General features: G+C 33.7%; 1 pseudogene; it reads right to left on the bottom strand.

The window, feature by feature from the left end:
• LOC127189103 (importin subunit alpha-1-like) overlaps nucleotides 1-21,208 on the bottom strand; it is a 32,384-nt pseudogene extending 11,176 nt beyond the window's left edge.
• Nucleotides 21,209-25,586: the final 4,378 nt, after the last annotated feature.

Below are 25,586 nucleotides of genomic sequence, written 5' to 3'. Positions count from 1 at the left end.
TGAAAAAATGAGAAGTTCTTTAGAGAAATCAATGTATTAGTGGAAAAAGATGGAAATATGAGTATATAGAAATGAATATTATCAAAGCACATAGTGTGCCTGGATAGATCTGTTATTGTTGCTGTTGTTGTTTGAGACAGGATTTCTCTGTGTAGCCCCGGCTGTCCTGGACCTAGCTCTGTCCACTAGGCTGGCCTCAAACTCACAGAGATCTGCCTGCCTCTGCCTCTCAAGTGCCAAGCAAATGAAGATGTCATTATTAAACGCATCTTTATGTGAAATGAGTAAATGTCAATGATTTTTGAAAGAAGGTTAATAATACCATTATTTCTAATAATTTGATATTCTACATTAATGGAATTAAAGAATAAAACTGAAAAATTTCCAGTTCCACTCTATGTGCTTCTTTTATGTCTCTCACCTGTTACAGTTGAGTGGAGACTAGGGTATGACTTTCCCATGTACTCTGGTGCCTCATATTAGACCATGTCCCCTTGAGGGGGAGACCTGGTGGCACTCAGAGGAAGGATAACAGAAGAGACTTGATACCCTATAAGCATATAAAAGGGGAGGAAATCCCCCTCAGGCACAGTCACAGGGGAGGGGAATAAGGGGAAAATGGGAGGGAGGGAAGAATGGGAGGTTACAAGGGATGGGATAACCATTGAGATGTAACAAGTATAAATTAATAATAAAAAAATAAAAAAAAGAATAAAACTGAAGTATATGTTATGAAAAATAGGAGTCAGTATGAAAAAATACTTAGTTCCAAACTAGAGTTAGAAGGTAGCATACATCAAAATTACCTGAATTATTTTTATTCAACTCATTAAAAGGTGAATAAAACATATTTTTAAAACATAAATGAGGAACACTACTTTAAAGAAAGAATTATCATTTGGGATATTTAGGATTATTGATAGAAAAAAGAAAAATATGATTAGACAGCTATGAATTTCCTAAAATTAAGACCTAGGAAAAGATCTACATTCAAGTTGAGGAGGGTAGTAATAAGATAAGCTTGGATCTGATATTTACTAAACCTGTAACAGATTACTTACAGAAGATGCTAAATTAAATTGTTTACTATCACATAATAAAATCTAATGAAAATTTAAAAATCAATATAGAAATAGAGATAGATGTTAAGTAATTGACAGTTACTAGATATGTCATTAAAAAGATACATTTGTAAGGTGACATAAGGGGAAAATGTCATTAAGTAATTTAGAGGAATTACATCTGAGAGAGAGCAAAGATAAATGAAGGGACTGGGGTAGACCACAGTAGATAATACCACTAGGCACAAAGGCCAGGCAACTTGAGTTTAACCAACAAAACACATAATAGACAATTAGAAAGTAATTTTGGGAATTACTTTCTGATTTTGCTACTAACCTCTGTTGTAGCACATATGTACACATACATATAATCATATTCAGGCACACACATACATGCAGACACAGACACACGTACACACATGCATACACCTGTGCACATAAAATGTGCATGCATAATTGTGCACAAACGTAAGTAAGCTACATGAGGGTTTGAAATTTCAGAAAATAAAATATTAAACAAATTGCAAAATTTTAATGAAATATAACAGAAAAGCAGTGAATCAAGATCCTAAAGCTGATTATCAGCTGTACTGACAGCGACATGATATGTTTGATTGCAACTGAGTGATGTAGAAGTAGACAAATGAAAAATTGTGAAGCAATTAATCTTTATCAACTCTTAGTCAAACATCTGGCTAAAAACAGATAGCAGAAGTTGCAAACAATTTAAACAATTCTCTAAATATAATAGCAGAAAGATGAGTTTGTTTGAAACCAAAACCCAAATCAAACATGTAGACAATCTATCAAAATTATTTATGGCACCATCATTTTTTATGTTGACATATGCTGAAAACATGTTCCCTAAAGTAATCATTCTAACAAAACTGTTTCAAGTCAGCTAAAAAAGAATCTTCACTGAAACTAACACAACACATTCCTTTTAATACTCTTCTGTAGCATTACACAGAGGAGAACAGGATTATCCAACAGTTATGGCCCCATGGATCTAACAGAATCTCTCATATCATGTAATTTATATGCTTGACTTTGAGCTTGATTGCCATATTTATAAAAGACAAATAGTGGCTTGCCTTGAAAGTATGGTGAAAATTAAAGGTTTGTCATAATTACCATTATTCATTTTAATATGTTAGTGTTGAATTAATGAAACAATAGGTATCAGAAAAGAACCACAAATAAAATCATATTGTTAAATTATCATGGGCTATGCCATTGACCTATCTCTAGGTGTGCTCAAAGCAAAATTAAGAAGAGAGGAATAAAATGACAAGACAACTAATCACTTTGAAAACTGATATGAAGTAGTCACTTAGTTAACCTTAGTTACTTTAAACTCAGCTTCCCGGCTTTATTGTGTGCCTTTCTTGCCTTCATACCGTCATTGTGTATGGACATAATGCTACCTTTTGGCCTAGTTGGGACCTTGATTCATATCACTATATTAGAGTAAAGATGGAAAAATCCACTGAAAGCAAAGATCCAGCTTCTGAAATATGAGACTCACAGGTTCTATCTAGACTGCACTAGGGCATTTTGTCTTTCACAGCTTCTGCACAAGGATTTTGAATTTTGACTTAACACTTTGAACTTTTAACAATAATAGAACTATGAACTGAACTTTGCTTGCTATGTTGAAGCAAATTAGGTATTTTAACAATTAGCATTTCTGGATTTTTATTTCCAGGCCTAATTTAAAGACATAGCTTCCCCATTATCTTTTCTTGATAAAGCCCCAATGTCTACCTACTTCTTCTACAAAGTCCCAGGTCTAGCTCCAGAGGTGCTCTTTCTGACTCTTGTCTGCAACCCTCCTACTGGGTTGCCTCATTAAGGTTTGACATGAGGGCTTATATCTATTGTTGAATCTTGTTGTACCATGGCCATTTAATATCACTGGGAATCCTGATCTTTTGTGAAGGAAATGGAAAATCCGTGGATGTGGGAGAGAGAGAAAGTATAGGACACATTCTGGGGAGTGGAGGGAGGAGAGGCATTGTTTGGGATGTACTGTATAAGAGAAGAAATAATTTCAAAATTGTTTAAAAAAAGAAAATTAAACTGACTGATCTAGAATAAGAAAACATGGAAAAGTTCTAAAAACACTAACAGCAGCAACAACAAAATGACAATCTATATACACCTTTCAATACACAATAATTGTAATTAACAATAACTTCAGATTTCTAATAAAAATACAGGTTAGGTAAATGGATTAAGAAACAAATCCATATATTTGTGTTCTAATATTACATTTTAAAAATAGACATTGTCTTAAAGGAAGTGATAAAGAAATATTTCAAGCAAATGTTTCTATCATAATGTCCCATGAAAATAGACTTCTAACTACAATTAGTCAGAAGGAATTTTTTATGCATACTTAATTATAATTGAGAGAATAACCAACCAAAAGGCTATTCAATCCTAGACATATAAGGACCAAACCTTTGTGCACTTGATTTCATAAAAGATGACATAGAAATGGTTAAGAAATAATCAAAAACCTGTGGAACACCTTTAGCTATCAGTGAAATATAAATTGACATTTCTTTGAGATTTCATATTACCCAAGTCAGGATGGCACATGCCAGAAAAACAAATAATGCTGAGAATACAGAGAAATTGATACAGCGAATACAGAGAATACAGTGATACTTATTTCCTGCTAGTGGAATTGTATATTTGTACACCCAGAACAGAAATCAATTTTCTTAGAAAGCAAGAAGTAGGTCTAACCATATGAGCTATCTATCTGAGTCATCCTTTGCAGTATATCCAAAGGACTCTACATCTTGCCATTCATAAGCCTTCTCATTCATGTTCATTGATACTCTACTTGCAATTGCCAGAAAATGAGAAGAGCTTCAAACGATTAACAAAAGACAACAAAGTTGCATAATTGTACGGAGGAAATTTTCACATCTCTTAAGAGAATCAAAATAATAAAATTTGCAAGTAAATGGATGAAGCTGGAAACAATCATTTGGAGTGAGATAACCTACATCCAGAAATATGTGGGTCACATGATTTCTTTTGTGGACGTCAGATTTGAATCTTTGGGTATGCATTTTCCAGTTAGAATATCTAATTAGACATGGAGGTGGCGCTCAGAAAAGGAGAGATAGAATTCAAGGGCATAAAAGTGCATAAAGAACTTATGAAACATAAAGTGTTAGGTTGGAGTGTAATTGGTGGTTGAAGGGAATAGTAGAAGAGGGAAAATTAAAAGAGATAAATAATATCAAAGACTCTTATAAAAGGTGTTGTTGCAACCTATCCACCACTGTATAAGTTTGATGATTGCCTCTATTAAACATCACAGCCTAAACAAATAGGAAGTGCAGTTCCTAGAATAGGTTGCTCAGTTGTGAACCTTGAAAGCTACAATAATTCCTGGTTTGACAAGATATTGCTCACTGACACAACAGTGGCATGATCACTTTCTGATTAAACTTTAGTCCTTCTCTGGAAAATGAAAGGCTTCCATGTCACTATTGTCAGGTGAAGAACCTGTGACTAGACAGGTCATGGTCCCTAAGAATGACCTATTACTACTATTTCCTAAATACACATAATATTAAACTTGCTCCTAATGAATAGATTAATGAAGCCCTTACCCATAATCAGGAAAGCCTTTATTTCTAATAGACATTGACACAGAAACCCAAAATTGGCCAATGTACAGAGAATAAGAGACTTAATGTTCAGACCTAAATGAGACATCCATACCATATCCTTTCTCCCATGATCCAGGATCATTGTGGAAGAAAAATTAGAAAGATTTTACACTGCTTCTGAGAAATGGATGAGTGCAAGGAAACAGTATCCTCAATATGCAGAAAGAAAGCTGCACATATGATGTCTCAGGAATTGACACCATGGAAAAGCCCTGTGCAGCTCAAACTAGGCCAAACCCTACATGGGGATGGGGGATGGGCACAAAGCCCCATCTTTAGCAAAGGTACTCTTGGCAACGGGTAACTATCAAAGAAGTAACCCACTTTTCTCTAAGAGTTTTGGTTTTGGTAAGTAGCACATGATCCATAGAAGGCTGTACACTGGAAAATATATAAGCATCACAAATTGGACTTGATGAGGGAAAAAAGATGCTTCAAAGTTGATCAAGTATGGAGGAACATGTGACTCAAGAAGTGAAGTGTGAATAAAACTATCAGAATGCATTGGATAAAATTGTCAAAGAACTACTAAAACCTTACTATTTTACTTTTTTAAAACCCACAGATTAACTAACTTCTACTTAATAATGATGGGTTGGTTCCTTACCCTACTTTCTCTAATTGACATATTATATAGACAATACATGAAAAAATTAAACATCAGAATTAAATGACATAAAACCAAATAAACTTAATGTATCTACAGAATATTCCACCCAAACAACAAAAATATGTCATTGTACTCAGCCGCCTATACAAGCTTTATTAAATTGAACACATACTGAGACATAAAATAAACCTTAACAAAATCATAAAAATTGAAATGACTTCATGTATCCTTTCTGACCACAGTTCAATAGAGCTTAAAATCAACATTAATGAATCTCCCATAATTAAATATATTCATGGAGATGAAATGATCTACAACAAGGAAAATGGATCAGAGAAGAAACCACGAAAGAAATCAAAATTATCCTGATTTAAGTGAAAATGAAAGTTCCTGCTCCACAAATATGTCTGTTGGATATAGTAGGCCAAAAGGCTGAAGAAGATGCTCCAACGTTACAGAGTTTTGGGTGGCTGTTCAGGTAGCAAACTGTTTCTGTCATCTTCTCATATAGAAAGCTACTTAACCTGCACTCCTGCCATACTCAGGTAATCAAGTTATTCCTTCTCAAGTCTCTGATAGAGTTGAAGACCAGGTAGTAGCTTAGTTTTACAATGAAGCTTAGTTAGGGGTTAAGATGGTATTAGGTCTAGGTAGATATTTTGAGGTAATAATAATGATATATGATATTTATTTACATTCAGAATTTTAGATGCACCAAGATAGGAAAGATGTTTTCTTCGAGGCTGTCAAATACAAATAGCTGAAACATTAAGAATGTAATATTTATATAATTCCTGATTGTGTCATGGTTCTTTTTGCTATAGGTAGTTTATTGTATATATGAGTAATAATATAAATGTATATGTAAAAATAAAAAAGTTAATAAAAACTAAACTAAAATAAAAACTAGTTTTGACAGCAAAAAAAGAAAAGTGAAATAAGAAAACATAACCCAATAAAACCTCTGGAATGAAGGTATTCCTAGAAGAAAAATTGTAATTATAAATCTTTACAAGAAAGGAAGAAAGTTGAATGATGTAGTTATGCAACTCAGATTATATAGAAAAACAGCAACTGAAACCAAAAGCAAGTGGAGAACAAAAATAACAAAAATCATAGCAAAAATTAATGAAATAGAAACAGAGAATTACTATATATAAGAGATAGTTCTCTGAAAAAATAAATCAAAAGATCCTTGCTCTATATAACCAAGAGAAATAAGTGATGGAATTTAACATAATCAGAAAATAACATGGAAAATTTATGATAATCAAGGAAATTCAGATTATTATAAGGCAATAATTTAAAAACTTATATTCTATTAATCTATAAAATCTAAAAGAAATAGAAAGATTTCTATATCCATCAAACTACCAAAGTGAAACCAAGAGGAGACCACAACCTAAACAGATAATAAGGAAACTGAAATTGTTGAATTCACAACAAAAGGAAATTTAAAAAATGTGTTGCAAAGGTGAAACATTTACAAACATCGTAAATATTAATTTAATATATAAATAGACTGTGTGTTAATGACAAGTAACATATGGTCAGCATCATATAGTAGATAAATGAATTGGATTAAAAATCAGGTTTAGAACTCACATATTATAAAAGTACATTCTTAAATATTAATATATTAAATAAAATGAATCATGACATTAAAGCTTTAACTCAGAGACCAAAGTTTAGAATAGCTTTTATTAGTGAATTAATATTATGATTTCATAAACTCTAATGTAAAAAATATTTTCAGAGACTCTTTAAAGTCTTCTATGGTAAACAATGAAATCCAGTGTTTTGAAAATAGTTTTCAAAATCACTGAACATATACAGAAAATATTTATTAAATTGGTGATGGTAATACTAGTAGCATTACTGGAAATTTTAGTAATGGTTTATTTGTCTACCTGATTTCTTGTATTTTTAAAAAGTAAATCCTTAAGTCCAGGTATTTAGAATGCAGGTGAGGATTATACTGATTTACTAATGTAACAGTAGTATGATCTCCTGTAGGGCTCACGGCCTCATGAGTCACAACTAGTTGGCCTGGTTTACAGTACCAGGAGTGAATTGCTGGAAGTCTCTTGGATTCTTCTGACCAGTGATTTTAGAAAGGTTTTCCAAGCTTTGAACTGGAGATTTTTAAAAATTTTTTTATTTATTAATTTATTCTTGTTACATCTCAATGTTTATCCCATCCCTTGTATACTCCCATTCTTCCCTCCCTCCCATTTTCCCATTATTCCCCTCCCCTATGACTGTTCCTAAGGAGGATTCCCTCCCCCTGTATATTCTCATAGGGTATCAAGTCTCTTCTTGGCAACCTGCTGTCCTTGAACTGGGTATTTTGTTAGATAGCACCTGTCATTCTCTCCATAGAAATATATCGATCTCATTTCTCATTGAAGAGGCTTCTATTTGAAACAGATGGAGACTGTCATGGAAATCTAAACTAATCAAGATACAGGGAATGATTGCAGAATGGGCAATACAAAAGCATTATTTTTTAATTGAAATAAAAAATATTTTGGAATTTTGAAACTAAACATACCTTTAAGTGCATTTACTTTTAGATCACAAAGGAAATTAATTTTGAATTTCAGCCTGCCTTTGGCAAGCAGCTTTTAAACTTAAATCTCTATAATACCTATATGCCTGCCTCTGTCTCCCGAGGTTGAAATAAAGGTGTGACCTGTTACCACCCTGTTCACTGTACATCTAGAAAACAACTAACTCATAGAGACCCCACTCTGGTAGGATTAAAGTCATGAGCAGCAACCACCCTGCTCAATATTTTATTTTAACTCTAATTTACTCCAAGTCTTTGAGATTTAGAAAACAAGATTGAACTGTAGCAACCCTTTGAATTTACTTAAAAAGTTTTAAATCTCTTAACTGTGTTTTTTTTTAATACCAAACAACAAATATATCCTTTTAAGAAGAAACACAAAAGCTGATATCCACATAAAGTGGCAATCTTCAGTCTAACATTCCAACATGGAATTTAGACACATAGTTTAAGAAAACCCATATTTCATTTCATGCCAGTAAGGCAAGTGTGCCTTTGGTAAATTGTCATTTGATAATGCTATTATTTTTTATTTTTATTTTCTCATACCTGAGTAACCACTTTGCAGGTTGTACGTTTGGTACCTTTGAAAGAACAACACCTTTTGTGTCCTGCTTATGGACAACAAGGACAGTGTCTCAATAATACCTTTTAATATTTTTCTCAGAAGCCTTCCTTATTTTGCGGTTTGTTTTTGAGATTGGAAGGATGTTAAGCTATTTTTCTATTGCTGCAAAAGATCAGATCCCCATAAGTTCATGGCTATATTTGCTGCATACAGCTTTAGCTTTTCTGTTTGTCCTTCTGGCCCTGTACACATGCTCGATCTTGTGCTTTGTATTACATGATATTAAGTTCCAGTCCCTAGAGGATGGGTATTTACCTCCTGAAGAGGCCAATCTGAATGACAAGATTTTGCTCAAATTGTTGTTACATCTGCTTTTGTGTATACTAAACCTTCAGTTTTAATGCCATTTATTTGTATCTCAGCTTTGTTCTCTGATCATTTATAGCAATTTGCTAAGATACTTGTCTTGTGGTCTTACCTGAAGTTTTTGTATTATTTAATTCCTCTGTGGATGAGTTTCTCCTATGCTGATAGGGAACGAGTGAATCAAATTTTATTTTGGGGCCTGCTGAGGCCCCCTGGGAGTTTCCTAGTGACAAAGGGTGACTTTGCCTATCCAGTGCTGGCCTTTGCCACACCTTCTATGTACTCAAGAAGGATTTTTTTTGGGGGGTAAGGGGGCGGGAGAGAGTTATTTCTAGAAAAGAACAACAACAACAACAACAACAACAACAAAATCAAACAAACAAACAAACACAGACAAAACAAAATAACCCCCACTGTTTCTAGGAACAACTTGCCTATAATCCCTTTTCAACTGACCTGGCTTAACACAATTAAACCATCTGCAATTTTGATTATTTTCTGTCTTTTTGAAATTACTTCTCCTTTCAGATTAGCATCAAAAACATGAGCCCCAATAGCAGCCATATCTCTAAAGCCATTTTCTATTGGTGCTGATATTGTCTTTAAAACATGAGCCCCAAAAGCAGCCATATCTCTAAGCCATTTTCTATTGGTGCTGATCTTGTCTTTAAAAGTCTAATGCCTCTTTTGCATTCTGAATTAGCATTTTTCAAAAGCCAAAAATTTGTTTAGTATTTTTATGACTTCTGAATCTGACATTATTCTATGTACAGCTAAAGCCAATCTTTGCAAAACCTCAGTGAAGGCTTCTTTGGGGTCTTGTATAATGTTGATAAATGAGTCAGAACTCTTTCCTGATTCAACATTATCCCAGGCATTTAAGCTGCTAAGTGACATAGTGCCAAGGTTTGGTTATCAACTTCAGGCTGCCTTTATAAATTGACCAAATATTCCTGGGAAATATCAATATCTCTGGCCTGATTTCATTGTTCTGTGTCCTTAGCTTCCTCTTTTCAACATGTTCACCATCGTAACTGAGGACCAGCATCCAAAATTGCTGTTGTCAAGTCTTTCTAGTCTTGGGGGATAATCCTGTTTTGAGTTGCCCATGAACTTAGAATCTCCTTCACATAGGATGAAAATATACCGTAGGAGATGACTGTTTCTTTAAGTCAACTTAAATAATATGTCTATAGGATTCCATTTAACTTCTCAATAATCTTAGGATATAGTAACTGCATAAACTAAGGTTAACTTTCTAACAACCTTGGGCCAAACCCTTTCAGTTTCTTTATGCAGTGGTGGTGCAGACTTGTGTAAAATCTTCTGTCTGTGTCTGAAATTTTTCCTTATTCTCACTTATAGGTCTTTTAAGGCTTTTCTATATTCCTCTGTCTCTGTATGACTATCTTTCTTAAGTCTTCCTAAGGCTTTTCTAAATTCCTTTGATTGTGTCTGAGTATTTTTCTTATTCTCATTTATAGGGTTTTAAGGCTTTTCTAAATTCCTCTACTTGGTTTGAGTATTTTTCTAATTTTTATTTATAAGCCTTTCTAATTTTCTTCTAAGATTTGTATCTTATCAATCCACTTTTTAAATTTTTTCTTGTTTTTGCTTATCTAAAGCTTTTTTCATTGAGCATATACAGAAAGCCACTCTGCTTATTAAGGATAAAGTATAAAATACCAAAATGATAATAATCACAATTGGTATTGAGCCCAATTCATTTATGTTATTTATCTTTTTATTTTCTGTTTCTAATTTCAAGCCACTTAGAGTGGCACTAAACAGGTAGTTCTATGGTACTTACATCCCATCCTTCATTCTTTTCTTAAGGAGTTCCCAGATGACTACCAAATCTGATGACTTTTCAATTTATCCATAGCTGGAGTGATCTCTCTGGCCATGGGCTCTTTCCACAAGTTGGAGCACCAAAATGATGTTTAAAGAATAAAAATCCCAATCATTCAATTTTACCAACAAAGACTCTGGAGCCAGATAATGGGGTGAAAAACCTGCTACCTCAGAGAGGCAGACAAAGCAAACATTCAGAAAAATGTCTCTTGTGTGCTCTTTTATGTACATTGCTGCTAGAAAGTGTAGATTAAATTTAGAGTGTGCCTTCCCAGCTCAAATGAACTAACCGCAACAACAACAACAACAACAAAAAGTTGTTCACAGATAAACCTAGCAGCTTGGGTTTTAATTGATTACAAATGTAATCAAGTTGTCAACCATGGTTAGCCACTGAATATATGTGTGTGCGTGCATGCACATGCATGATGTATGTGTGTGTGTGTGTGTGTGTGCGTGTGTATAACAATACTTTTTTAAAGTGAATAAGTGGAAGGAGAGGAGGGATAAGAGAAGTTGTATGGTTAGAATGTGGGATGGAATTGATGTAAGTGCTGCACACATGCAGGTAATTTTCAACAATAAATAAAATGAAAGTCTGAATTTTAAAAATACGTAGAAAGGAGTGGGGCAAGATAGAAGGCAATACTTGGGGGCAGAAAAGGATGTAAAGGGTACAAATGTAATTAAGTTACTGTCTCAGAAATAAAAGAAAAACAAATTCATATTGAAATATAAAAAATACTTTGACATTTTAGTAACATAACATTTGAAAACAAAACTTAATTGTTGCACTATTGAATACTTGCATAAATAGAAAAATAGAAGTAATTAATAATGTGTCTAATATGACAAGACACAAAAATACCATTCCTAAAATTCTTGTGAACCCACTTGTAGTTTGTTTATGGATAACTATTTATTATTTTAGTCTCCAAATATGTTATCTGCCTTCAGGTTAAATGTCATAATCAAAGTTGTCAACTACACTTAGTGATATATAAATTAAAATTGATCTTCACATTTATATCATTTCAAATTAATGTAGAAAGAAAATAATGAGCAGAATTGCAACATTCAAACATATAATAAGAATCAAAATGTTTACTTACCAAATTCAAGCATATTCAAGGCATCAAAATTATGAATTAAATTTGTTTACATTCATCAACCTTATTCTTGAGAAGCAATAGAACAAATTATCATTCTGGAAGTTTTATTTCCCATCATGAAACATTTTGTGCAAATGAAGTTTCATTAACAGATATATATATATATATATATATATATGTAATATTTAAATATTTTATTTTATAGATCATTATAGAAGAGTATACATGCTGAGAGAGAGAGAGAGAGAGAGAGAGAGAGAGAGAGAGAGAGAGAGAGAGAGAGAGAGAGAGAGAGAGTTCCTCATTTGGTTTGGACAGAGTTATGGATCATACCTTGGGACTGGATAACCAATTAGGTCCTCATCTGTGGGAAACACTTGTTTTGTCTCCTTCAGAAGCTACTGAGACTCTTCATATAGAACTGAAAACTGCAGAAATATCGGCATCTACATTCTACATTAGTATTTAAGATGATTGGAGTTGTGTCAGAATTGTTTAGATGACAATGTTTTTTGAGATAATTATTGGTGCAGTTTGCCTGTAACTTAACAGAAGACACTATCTAAGTAGTCATCTTGCCTTTGCCCTTACATCTTTCTGCCTCCTCTTCTGCCATATTATGTGATACATTTTAATCACTGAGGTATACATTTATTAAGTGATGTTCAGCACCAGAGAGTCAGTTATGTGTTGTATTTTAACCTATTACGGAGTTTTGTAATACATTTTGCTCAAGAATTTTCTTTGGTGAAGAGGAAGAACTAGCTTATCTTTTGGCATAAGGATATGTATTTGTAATACAACCAGAAACTACACTGGTTTAGGATATCGGCAGTAGTAGTTTATCGTCCAAAGGCCGTGTTCTTATCAACCACAGGTATTTGGCTAGTTTTGCAAGTGCAGGCACAGATTCCCTACTATTGAGCATGCCCAAGGTCCAGTTGGACAACAGATTAGAGTTAATGCCTAAATGTTACTACTATATTCTTTAGGATACTTTCCATGATTATCATTATTGTCCCTAGGCTTTCAGGTATGGAAGGCTCTTTTTTTTTCTTCTGGTCAACTTGGATATCATCTTTGAATACTGTGAAAGCTGCTTGGGTAAGCTTCCAAATCAGTTATAGTTGAGTTGTTCCTAATCCTCTGACTGACATGTGTGTTGTCTTCAACACCAAGGTCTTACTTCCACATTCTGAGAGGCCATAAAAGGTAATGAGAAAGCTTCATTCTACTTTGAGAGTCCTTTTAACTCCCCAGACTAGCAAATGTGAAGGATGTTTCTCATGTTCTCATGTTCAGCACTGTAGTTTTGGTTGGATAGTCTAATCCTGCAATAGAGTAATTTCTCACCCTAAATAGTGTACCTTCTTTCAAATTCTTTCTAGATATCTACACACACACACACACACACACACACACACGTGTGTGTGTATGTATGTATATATATGTATATATATAGGATGTGTTTATAGTTTAAGCGAACATTTGTTTTCTTATGGTATTTTCAATTATTCCTGCTGTTATTCCTTCCCAATATCTCTCTTGTATTGCCTTTAATTTCTCTTTACAAAATACTTTCCCCTGGGTTTTATTATTTCTTACCATATAACTTCTGTTTCCCACTACCACCCCTTCCAAAGCTGTGGATACTTTGGATCTTTTTCTTTCTTGGCTTCTATGATTATATCAATTTATATATGCATAACTAAAGAATAAATTTGGAGCTATGTTCGTGAAATAAAAGAGAACATGTTGTGTTTGTTTATCTGCATTTTTGGTATTTGTTTCACTCAGTACAATATACTCAAGTTGCACCCATTTACCTGACATTTCAGGTTTTTTTATTTGTATCTTTTTCAACTATATAGAATTTCGTTTTGTATATACCACAGTTTCTTTATCCATTGATTAGTTGAAGGACATTTAAATAGTTTATATTTTCTAGCTATTGTAAATAGAGTAGAAATGGACATAGCTTAGAAAAAAATCTGTGGAATAGATGAGTCTATTAGGTACCCATTTTTTCTACATCCTTGTTAGAATTAGCTGTTAGTTGTTTTCTGATTTCAACCTTTCAGAGTTGGGAAACTCAAAGTGTATTCAAAATATTGTAAAAATTTTTAATTATAAAACTAACATGTTTAATGAATATAGATCATAAGATTCAGTACCTAAAAAGTCTGTGTATGTTACAGACTATCTCTTTACCTGGGAGAAGGCTCAAAATGTGACTGCCTGATGTGATTGCCTTAGGACCTATTTCAAATCTCAGGACCCATGTAAAAATCCCATTGTTGAGACACGGCCAAATCAAACATTTTGCATTGCAAAGAACAGGAACATCCCTTGGCCTTCCTTCACTCCAGGATGAATGAATAAACTTTGTCTCAAGAAAATTGGGGAGTGGTAAGAAAGTCCTCCTCTGGCCTTCTAATAAGCACATGAGTACTCCTCCACTTTCCCTCTCCCACTTATACGTATACCACTCACACACAAACACACACACACACACACACACACACACACACACACACACACATTATGAATTTATATTTGGAAAAGTCACCTAATATATATCATAGCATAATAAACGTTTAAAATTGGTGAGTGGTGACTGTAATAATTTATTAAATATGTAGATAAAATAGCTTTTCTTAGCCAGGTGTAATAGCTCATGCCTTTAGTCCCAGCACTCAGGAGGCACAGGCAGGCAGATCTCTATGAGTTTGAGGCCAGGTTAATTTACAAAGTAAGTTTTAGGACAGCCAGAGCTCTGTTGCATAGAAAAACTCCATCTCAAAAAACCAAAAACCAATCAACCAAAAAACAAAACAAAACAAAAACAAAAACAAATAAAAAACAAAAAAGCTTGTTTATACACAGGTTGCATGAAGGAAATTAGATATGTTTTAATACCTTATATTTTCCTGTAGTCTGTTTGGTTTTATATGCACTATTCCTCAGACTAAAGTGTGTAGCATGTCATTCTTACATATTGCTTTTCCAATTCATCAACAAGCAAACTATATATTTTTAAATTGAGATTTTCTTAAGTAAACATAAAGTATGGTGGGTTTATTATTAGATTTATATACATACAATTTTTTATGAGAACTCCTGTAGTAGGGATTCCTAAGTGTTCATGAATTCCTAAGTGTCCTGTGCTCATGAAATATCAGCTATCTCTGAGTCACACAAGTAAGCACTGAGGTGTGGCATACAATTTCTTTGCACAGATTAAGCAGTCCTCAATGTCTCCGGTCAAGAAAATAGACACTAACATGTTTCATATTTTTGCTATCATTTTCCATGAATGATGATGAATGCTTTATTTGCATTGCTTTTCCCCTGCCTTCATTTTGTATCATTAGTATATCATGTTGACTCTGCGAGTGCAAACATTTTTGCATGCATGTAGCAGGTAACAGGCAGCATAATTAAACTTGTTCAAGCAACATTTACATTTGTGTAATGAAGCAGCGTAATCTAGATAAATGACCTTCCTATGACATTTTAATAATCCAGACAGATAATAATGAAAACAAGACAAAGAAAAAAGGGAAGAATTCTATTGCAGCAAAGTATAAGAAGGAATAAAACTGATACAGATTTATAGGAGACTTCTTACAAATAATTTTATCTGTTTAGAATAAATTAAACTTGAAGTACTAATGATACCGCATCACTTAAAATATCAACCATAACCTTTATTTCCTATCAAACCTACAGTTCACTACATAATAGTTTATACAATGGTTATATTTATCTGATATTATTCATATCATTATTTAAACAGGCTTAGAATTTTGTTGTATTGTCTCTGTAGTTGCTGGCTAAAATCAATATTTTTCAATCATTATATGATATAATTAATTTAATTTTGAAATTAAATATAATTATAACATTTCTCTCTTCTCTTTCCTCCCTCAAACCCATCCCAAATACCATTTTCTGCTCACCTTCAAGTTCATGGTATCTTCTTTTACTAATTATTATTTTGCACACGTATGTATATGCATACACGTTACTAAATATAACACCCTTGGCCTGTGTAATGTTACATGTATGTATGTTTTCAGAGATCAATGTTTGGTCTTGACAGCCAATTGTTGTAATCTTCCCTGGAAAAAACCACCTGTTCTGCTCTCACTTTTTTTTATTGCCTATGTTCTCTGGTTTTTGCCTTGTTCATTCACATTTGAACAGGCATGTCAGTAGACTATAATTTAAGTAACATCTCTCAAGAATCAGTACAGCGTTTCAATGAATATACATCATTAGATTATATTGATACCAGTGAAATAGGTAAGACAAGGGTTTTGAAGAATCACCAAATACTTTCATTTTCTACTGACTAAAGAGCATACAAAATCCTATGATTTCACTGAGTTTAGTTTTCTTTTTAAAACTCTAATTAGACTGCTTTGGATTAAAGTGTCCTAGTTCCTGGTGCCATTACAAATTGCCTTGTAACTGTATAAATACCCACTTAAATCCCTTGTAACTGTATAAATACCCACTCAGCTTTATATGCCAGGAAAAATTCCAAAATAATAGTTGAATTTTATCAATTCATTATTTCTTAAACCTGGAGCACAAAAATGATTATAATTGAGGGAATTTCAGTCCTGGGAAAATGGGCACAGACAAACAGGTTAATAAAAGTAAAGCACAGGTGTCAGCTAAATGTTTGCGGTAACTTATAACTGATAACCTACCACTGATAGGTGAAAATAACAGAAAATTTGAAGAACTCAAAGAAAACAAGTTTGTGTGTGCCAAACATAAGGTATCACTATTTTTACATGTTATTTCTTCAGATTCTCATGCTTTAATGCCTTGCTCATCAGACTACCATATAGCACCATTGACATAGATGCTCAATAACTCTCAGTAAGACACTTTATTGTACTCAGGCACACTTTAGTATTAGTATATAAGACAGCCTCATGGAAGAAAACATAAACTATACAGAAGAGAGAAGCCTCACGGAGAGAGCATGGGATTCTCCAGGGACCTGGATATTACCTTATTTCTGCTGATAGTGCTGCACCAAACTCAAGTTTAGTTGCTTAGAGTTCTTGGCCTTGTCATAATTTTAATGAATTTTGTACAGGATTTCAAATGAATGGTTATAGTTGCTTACAAATGGGTGCCACCCAATGACCAATGAGAATAGGAAAGTACTACTAATCCTAGCAAAGACACAACTAAACATTCAAGTCCCTTGGGTTCTCTCTTGCTAATATTATTTCTTCCCATGTACTCTCTGTTCCTTCAGCATCCTATTCCCAGGACATACTGAAGGTGCCTTTTGAGGAAACTTGTATTTAACATTATTCAATACTTGTTTCAAGGTGTTACTTAGTTGAGGAGACAAAGATAAGGTCACTTAGAGATATAAATAAAAAATAAGAAGGAAGGAAACATTGTAGCTTTTACATCATCATTGATATCTATGCTTAATTGCTTCCATCTAAGCTACAATGATCTGTTCACTAGCTTTCAACCCAAAGAAGGATGATCCATTCATATAGAGCTTTGTATATGAATAGATGTATACTGTTGTCTAAAATAATAAAACACAGTAGTCTGCATTAGGGGGTCTATAATAAGAGGACAGAGAAATAAAGATTGTGATTTCAAGAACAATTTGAACTATAGCATGATATTGATATCACATTTCTCTCTCTCTCTCTCTCTCTCTCTCTCTCTCTATATATATATATATATATATATATATATATACACACACACACACATATATATATATACATATCCCAAGATATGGTTTATTGGTAGATTATTTTCCTAGCATGTCCAACCCTTAGTTGAATCTCTATCCTCAAAACCAACCAGTCAAACAGAGAGAACAAAAACAGGCTAAGAAATGAAATTCTTCATGTGAGTATGTTAATTTAAAATACATACAGCTTTACTCAAATGTTTACACATTTTTGTCAGGTGACACAGACAGTGTTCAGTTGTTCTACTTATACATCTCATCTTCAGGAGAAAATTTGGAGTAAGTAATATTTATTTGCGGACTTATTAACACTTTTCTATAAATAAGAATCATTAACTTTACACAGAAGATTTCTTGTGCTTTGTTCTAGAAAGTGTAAAAACATGCTTGAGGAAGAGCAAAGCAAAACTGTATCAGATTTATATTTGTGTCTAGGCCATCATGTTTAGTGTTAGGCTAATATTGATAGTTGTGGGTCACAGAAGATATAGCTCTATTAGACTCTTGATCTGAAGAACATATTTATATTGTCAAAATAATGCTTAGAATAATGTGCCTAAGATAATCAATAATTCAACTTTCTATACAGTCTTTTCTAGTAATGGTATTAACAGTATGAAAGGAAAACACCTATGGTGGTTAACTCTTCATAGCCATTTGACTAGAGTAAATAATGCTTGGATAACTCATAAATCATTATTTTTCATTATCTCTGACACACATGATAATTTAAATCAATGCCTAATAAAATGAAGATCTACATTTAATGGTCATGGAAGGTAAGGATTACATATGCTGAGGAACAAGATAGAATAAAATGACAGAGAAATGAAGGTCATCACATTATTTTTTTGTCTGGTGTTGGGCTGCTTGGCTTTTTCTCACCTTTGATATCAGAATGTCAAGGTTTCAGGAGTTCAGAAACATACATGCCTAATTTTCAGTACTTCACAATTTGACTGAAGTTACTTTGTTTATCATACTTCTTCTTGCAGACTGACTATAGAAGGAATTGAGATCCAATTCTCCTAATCAACCCTATATCCTATGATTTAATTATGTTTGTATCATCTATCAATCATACGTAGCTATATATTCTCTATCAATCTATTCCTTAAAAATAAATTCCGTGTTACTCTATAGTAAGCCCTACCTAGAACAAAAACTATAGTAAATGATATTTTCCACTCATGTAATTGTGTGCTCTGTAATTCTGCCACTGTAATATGGTAGTTTGTTCACATACTTAGGAATCCCTCCAAAACCCTACTAAGCTAAAAGCCATCATTCATACACACACACACACACACACACACACACACACACACACACATATATATATACATACATACATACATACATATATATGTACATGTATATATTCTGCTTTATCATCTATAGGATTACCTGAGTTCTGAAGGTAAGGATTTGCTGACAATACATCCCATCTAAGCCTGGGTGTTTCAAAGGTTATCCCTTTCTAGATAATATTTGGTTGTGGGTCTCTATATTTTTTCTTATTTGGTGGGAGAGAAAGCTTCTCTGATGAGTGTTGAACAAAGCACTGATCAGTGAGTGTAGCAGAATGCCATTAGGAGTCATTTTATTGTCATGTCTTTTTTGTTTGTTTTTAGACTAGTGGTACTAGATTTTAGCCTAGGTCCCTGGGATATATATAGTCTCTGGTTCTTAGTAAAATTTTAGAATATTGCCGCTGATTTTTACAAATAATTTAAGAAAAATAGAGGCACCAAGTATTAAAGTTATGGGTTGTCCCTAGGCAGTACATCTTAAAGTCCATTTTAAAGTAAACACTGAGATTACCAAGATATTAGGTACAATGCTGTGGCTTAAAAATGTTTCACATCCAGCACTGTTGTGAAGTACACTTAATCAACAATATTAAAGTTGTTGGCATAATTCTTTGTAGCGTAGCTGAAGTTTCCTGATTTACAAGTGATTGCAAAACCCTTTTACATTTCACACCTCTGAGATCAGTGTTATACCAAATTTGCTACTAAATTAATGCTTGTTGATGTAATAATTTTTTAAAAGTAATGATAAATTATCACCTCACACATAAGAATATGATGCTTGTTAGCAATTCTATTTTGTGAAAAAAAAAGCCATTTTTTTGAAGTATGAATAAAAAAATGTGTTTTTAGTTCATCCTAGGTGAGGCATACACAGTAATTTTCTGAAGAAAGTGAAGTCTGTTAGTTCCTATAGACATAAAATCACTAGAATCCCTGTTATACAATCGGCTTGTGGAGCTGTAGTGTTCCAGAAAGCCCAAGGTGCAGCCCGTTCTGAGATTATCTTCCTTTTTAAGAGCGACCACATTCTGTTACCTCAGAAAAATGTTCAGTAGTAGGTACAACACCACAGCTCATGTTAACTTTGGGAAATGGTAACCCACAGACTTTTGTTAAAAACATTTACCTATATTGCAAACTACCACACCTTTCTAGGCAGGCTAGGTCTTGTCTGACCAAATTTCATTAATATTTATGATGTAGAACGAAAATTATCAGGAATACATAGCATTTTCAAATGTCTAAGATTTTATTTATTATGAACAAATATGACTACATTTGATTAATATATTCTACAATTACTTGTGATGAAAGAATGTTTGTTTTAGCTGGGAAGATGGCTCAGTGGTAAAGATTTCTTAATGTTTTCTGGAGGACTAAAGTGCAATTCAGGTCCCAGCACCAATGTCAAGCAGCTCACAACTTTCTATAATTCAAGCCTCAGAGAATCTAACACCTTCTTCTGGCTTCTGTGTGTATGGCAGGTGTGACACACACACATGTAAACACACTTTAATGTAATGAAAATGAAGTAAATCTTAAAATTTAAAATAAAAGACATGCATATTAAAATTATGGCTGTGATTCCTGTTTCCTATGCAAACTACTATGAACAATGTAAGTTTACTCAACATTCTATAATCAAATAGTTTTGACTGTGCAAATGACTGGTAAAAATAATATAATCTTAAATGTCCTACCAGATAACAGCCTCCATGGATAGGTATGACTTATTATAAACTATGACAGATATTTATCATATAAACCCTTCAGTGAAACATGTATACTCTGCTCAAACAATTCAGTATTAATTCATGTTTCTGCAAATATTTGAAATGTCTACAGGGCATACTAATAGAGAGAAATTACAGGAGTACATTGTTTTAAATATCCAACTGCAATGCTACTTAGCTTTCAATATTAATTAGGAATTGCATACACATTTGGAAGGTTGAATGATTGTATTCACTCTCTGATTTCCTTATTTTTAGCCTCCCACTCTAGAGAGCACCTTACATCTTCCAAACTAGTTTTCCTTATTTCTTCCTTCCCTCCTTTCTTTTTTCTTTGTCTTTATTGTTGTTTTTATGCCATTGTGTTGTGTTTGTTTTCCTACTTTATTCTCCTGGACCGGCTAAATTTTATTTGCATCCTTTATCTAAGCATAGATAGAGAATTATTTATTGGAGCTTGAGCAACAATTATTTATCTCACGAACATCTAATGCCTCTTCATGGTGGAATAGGCGCTCATTAGCACCTTGTATAGCCATGTGAACTGTTGAATGGCAGCAGGTACCCATAGCTGCTCTGTCTTCATGACATCAACAGCTATTTTGACATCATCTTACAACATATCTTATCATTATCTATATTTTCCTTCCCCATTTTGAGTTCTTACATCAGCATTAGAGGGACAATGTATGTGTCCCTTTTAAGGCAGAGAAAATTCTCAAGATTTTGACCACATACAGGTCTCTTCATTAACCACTACTCAAAGCAAACGGATACTTCTCTGCTCAAAGCTAAGAACAACATTAATCTACAGACATGAATATTAAATATTGAGAATGCGGTTAGAGACTATGTCCATTGACTCCAGCCGCAATAGTTTTGAGTAGTTTTAATCCATTTACTAAAGCAGTAGTAATTTTTCTACCCAGGGTCTATACCCCCCTAGCTTTAGATTTTAGACTACGCATACAGTACTACATATGACTTCCCTCCCTAGAAGTGTCCTCTAATCCATTCAGAAAGATGCTGCTTAACTTCCAAGAAGATCAGTCATATTTGTGCTATACTTGTGGGTATTTCTTGCATGGACTGTCAATATTATCAAATGAATGGTACACAGCTGTGTAAGAATAATGAGGTGTTTTGTGTGTGTGTGTGTGTGTGTGTGTGTGTGTGTGTGTGTGTGTGTGTGTGTGTGTGTGCACCAGTAGACTGGATACCACATCCTAGCATTATGATTTTTGGCTAACAAGGATGGAGCTTACAGCCTTGTTCTACTTAATTACTATACCCTTTAACAAAATTGTGTAATAATGTTAACACAGAACTTTTATATCTAGTGACCAACCAAGAGAAATGGTGATCTTCTGGGCTTCTTTGAGATCATTTGAGGCTTCTCTAAGCAGCTGCACAAAGGAAGTTTGCCTGCCCCTTACACTGAAATTTTCATTTAAATAACAAAAACAAGAATGAAAACAAAACCCCAAAAACATTTTGCTGCTGGGAGAAGCATTATACAAATATGCAGAGCACCTTCACGGGAAATAGTATGCCCAGAATTTGGACCAAAAAAATAAAACTAAGGCTTTGATCCTTGAGATTTTATAATAAGGACTAGCCTGGCAACATATTACCACTGATGAAATAATGGCATGGGTCTGTTATAGAGTAACTAACCATTTTATGATTGGTTATAAAGACTGTCTCAAAACAAAGGTTAAACCGTGTAATATTCCCCAAGGCTTTCTGTGTCATAGCTTCTAGAAGATAACGTATTAAAAAATGGACATAGAATAAATTAATCCTTAATTTCTTTTTTAAATACGTGAAACTAACTATATCACTCAAACATCGTCAGAGAAGCCTTCATTCTTCAGTATTACTAAAACAGCAATCATTATAGACACCTCCAGTGGTAAACATGCAAAAATTAGGAATTATGGGGTTGTCATTGTAATGTGTCAAATAGATCATGTTTCATATTTGTAAGACTTGAGAGTCAACATGGAAAAAGGGATAAGAAAAGTATTTTCTTTAATTTTTCCATTAACTAATTTTACTTTCTTTTATTTTATTTCTTAATTTTAAAAATATATTTTATTAATTTATTTATATTGCTTCTGGGTTAACTCACTCATTATCATATCCAGTTCAGTCGATTTGTCCACAATTTTCAAGAATTCCTTGTTTTTAATAGCTGAGTAGTATTCTATAGTGTAAATGTTCCGTTATCCATTCTTCTACTAAGGGACACTTAGGCTGTTTCCATGTTCTGGTTATTATTAATAAGGCTACTATGAACATAGTTGAGCAAATGTTCTTGTTGTGTGCTGGAGCATCTTCTCGCTATATTCCAAAGAGTGGAATAGCTAGGTCTTGAGGAAACCTTATTTGCAGTTTTCTGAGATAACACCAGATAGATTTTCAAAGTGGCTGTACTAGTTTCCATTCCCACCAGCAATGAAGGAATATTCCTCTCTCTCCACATCCTTGCCAGGATGAGGTGTTGCTTGAGGTTTTGATCATACCATTCTGATGGGTGTAAGAAGGAATCTCAGAATTGTTTTGATCTGCATTTCCCTGATGACTAAAGATGTTGAACATTTCTTTAAGTGTTTCTCAGCCATTTGATAATTCTTAGTTGAGAATTCTCTATTTAATTCAGAGCCCCATTTCTTTTTAAATATATTTTGTTAATTTATTCATATTACATCTCAATGGTTATCCCATCCCTTGTATCCTCCCATTCCTCCCTCCCTCTCATTTTCCTCTTATTCCCTCCCCTATGACTGTGACTGAGGGGGACCTCCTCCCCCTGTATATGCTCATAGGATATCAAGTCTCTTCTTGGTAGCCTGCTATCCTTCCTCTTAGTGCCACCAGAACTCCTCCTCCAGAGGACGTAGTCAAATATGGGACACCAGAGTTCTTGTGAAACTGAGCCCCATTTCTAAATTGGGTTATTTTGTTTGGCAGTATTTACTTTCTTGAGTTCTTCATATATTTTGGATATTAGACCTTTGTCAGATGTAGAGTTTGTTAAGATCTTATCCCTGTCTATAGTCTGTTGCTTAGTTGTGTTGACAGTGTCTTCTGCCTTACAGAAGCTTCTCAGCCTCATGAGGTCTCATTTGTTAATTGTTGACCTTAAGGGCTGGGTTGTTGGTGTTCTGTTCAGGAAGTTGTCTCCTGTGCCAATGTGTTCCAGACTCTTCCACACTTTTTCTTCTATCTGATTTAGTGTCTCTGGTTTTATATTGAGGTCTTTAATTCACATGGACTTGAGTTTTGTGCATGGTGGCAAATATGGATCTAATTGCATTTTTTTTACATGTAGACATCCAGTTAGACCAGCAATATTTGTTGAAGATACTAACCTTTTTCCATTGAATAGATTTGGCTTCTTTGTCAAAACTCAAGTGACCATATGTGTTTGGATTCATATCTGGGTCTTCAATTCAATTCCACTGATCAACCAGCCTATTGCTTTGCCAGTACCATGCTGTTTTAATTACTGTTGCTTTATAGCACAGCTTGAGATCAGGTATGGAGATCCCTCCAGAGGATCCTTTATTGCACAAGATTGTTTTTGCTATTCTGGGCTTTTTGTTTTTCCATATGAAGTTCAGAATTGAACTTTCAATGTCTTTAAAAAATTATGTAGGCATTTTGATAAGGGTTGCATTGAATCTGTAAATTGCTTTGGGTAAGATAGCCATTTTTACTATATCAATTCTTCTGATCCATGAGCAAGAAAGATCATTCCATCTTCTCATGTAATCTTCAATCTCTTTCTTCAAACTTTTGAAATTTTTTTCAAAGTCCTTCACTTGCTTGGTTAGAGTAACTCCTAAATATTTTATATTGCTTGTGCCTAATGTGAAGGGTGTAGTTTTCATAATTTCTTCCTCTGCATGATTGTCATTTGTATATAGGAAGGCTACTGACTTTCTTGAGTTAAATTTTTATTCAGCCAATTTGCTGAAGGTGTTTATCAGCTGTAGGAGTTCTCTGGTGGAAATTTGAGGGTCACTTATGTACACTATCATATGATCTGCAAGCAAGGATAATTTGACCTTCTTTCCTATTTGCATCACTTTGATCTCCTTTTGTTGTCTTATTACTCTGGCTAGAATTTTCGGTACTATATTGTTCCCGATTTTTGAGGAATTTTCTTAATTATCTCACCTTTTAATTTGATTTTGGCTATTGGTTTGCTGTATATAGCCTTTATTATGTTGAAGTATATACCTTGTATTCCTGATCTCTCCAAAACTTTAAACATTTATGGGAGTTTGATATTATCAAATGCTTTCTCTGCATCTAAGGAGATGATCATGTGGTCTTTATTTTCAGTTTGTTAATATGGTGGATTACCTTGATGGATTTCTTTATATTAAGCCATTACTTCATGCCTGGAATGAAGCCTTCCTAGTCATGGTGAATGATATCTTTGATGTGTTCTTGTATTCATTTTGTAAGTATTTTATTGAGTATTTTTGATTCAATGTTCACAAGAGAAATTAGTATGATTATTTGTTTTTGTTGGGTCTTTGTGAGGTTTAGGTATCAACATGACTATGGCCTCATAGAATGAATTTGGTAGTATTCCATCCATTTCTATCTTTTGGAGTAGCTTGAAGCGTATTGGTATTAGCACATCATTGAAGATCTGGTAGAATTCTGCACTGAAACAATCTGGCACTGGACTTTCTTTGGTTGGGAGACTATCAATGATTGCTTCTATTTCTATAGGCAAAATGGAACTATTTAGCTTGTTTATCTGTTCTTCACTCAATTTTGGCAAGTTGAATTGATCAAGAAAATCATCCATTTCCCTTAAATTTTTAAATTTTGTGGCATATATGTCTTTGAAGTAGGATCTTATGATTCTTTGTACTTCTTCAGTGTCTGTTGTTATGTCTCCCTTTTCATTTCTGAATTTGT

This window comes from Acomys russatus, chromosome 1 (genome assembly GCF_903995435.1).
Source record: "Acomys russatus chromosome 1, mAcoRus1.1, whole genome shotgun sequence".
NCBI lineage: Eukaryota > Metazoa > Chordata > Mammalia > Rodentia > Muridae > Acomys > Acomys russatus.
This window is presented reverse-complemented; position numbering and strand designations above follow the sequence as displayed.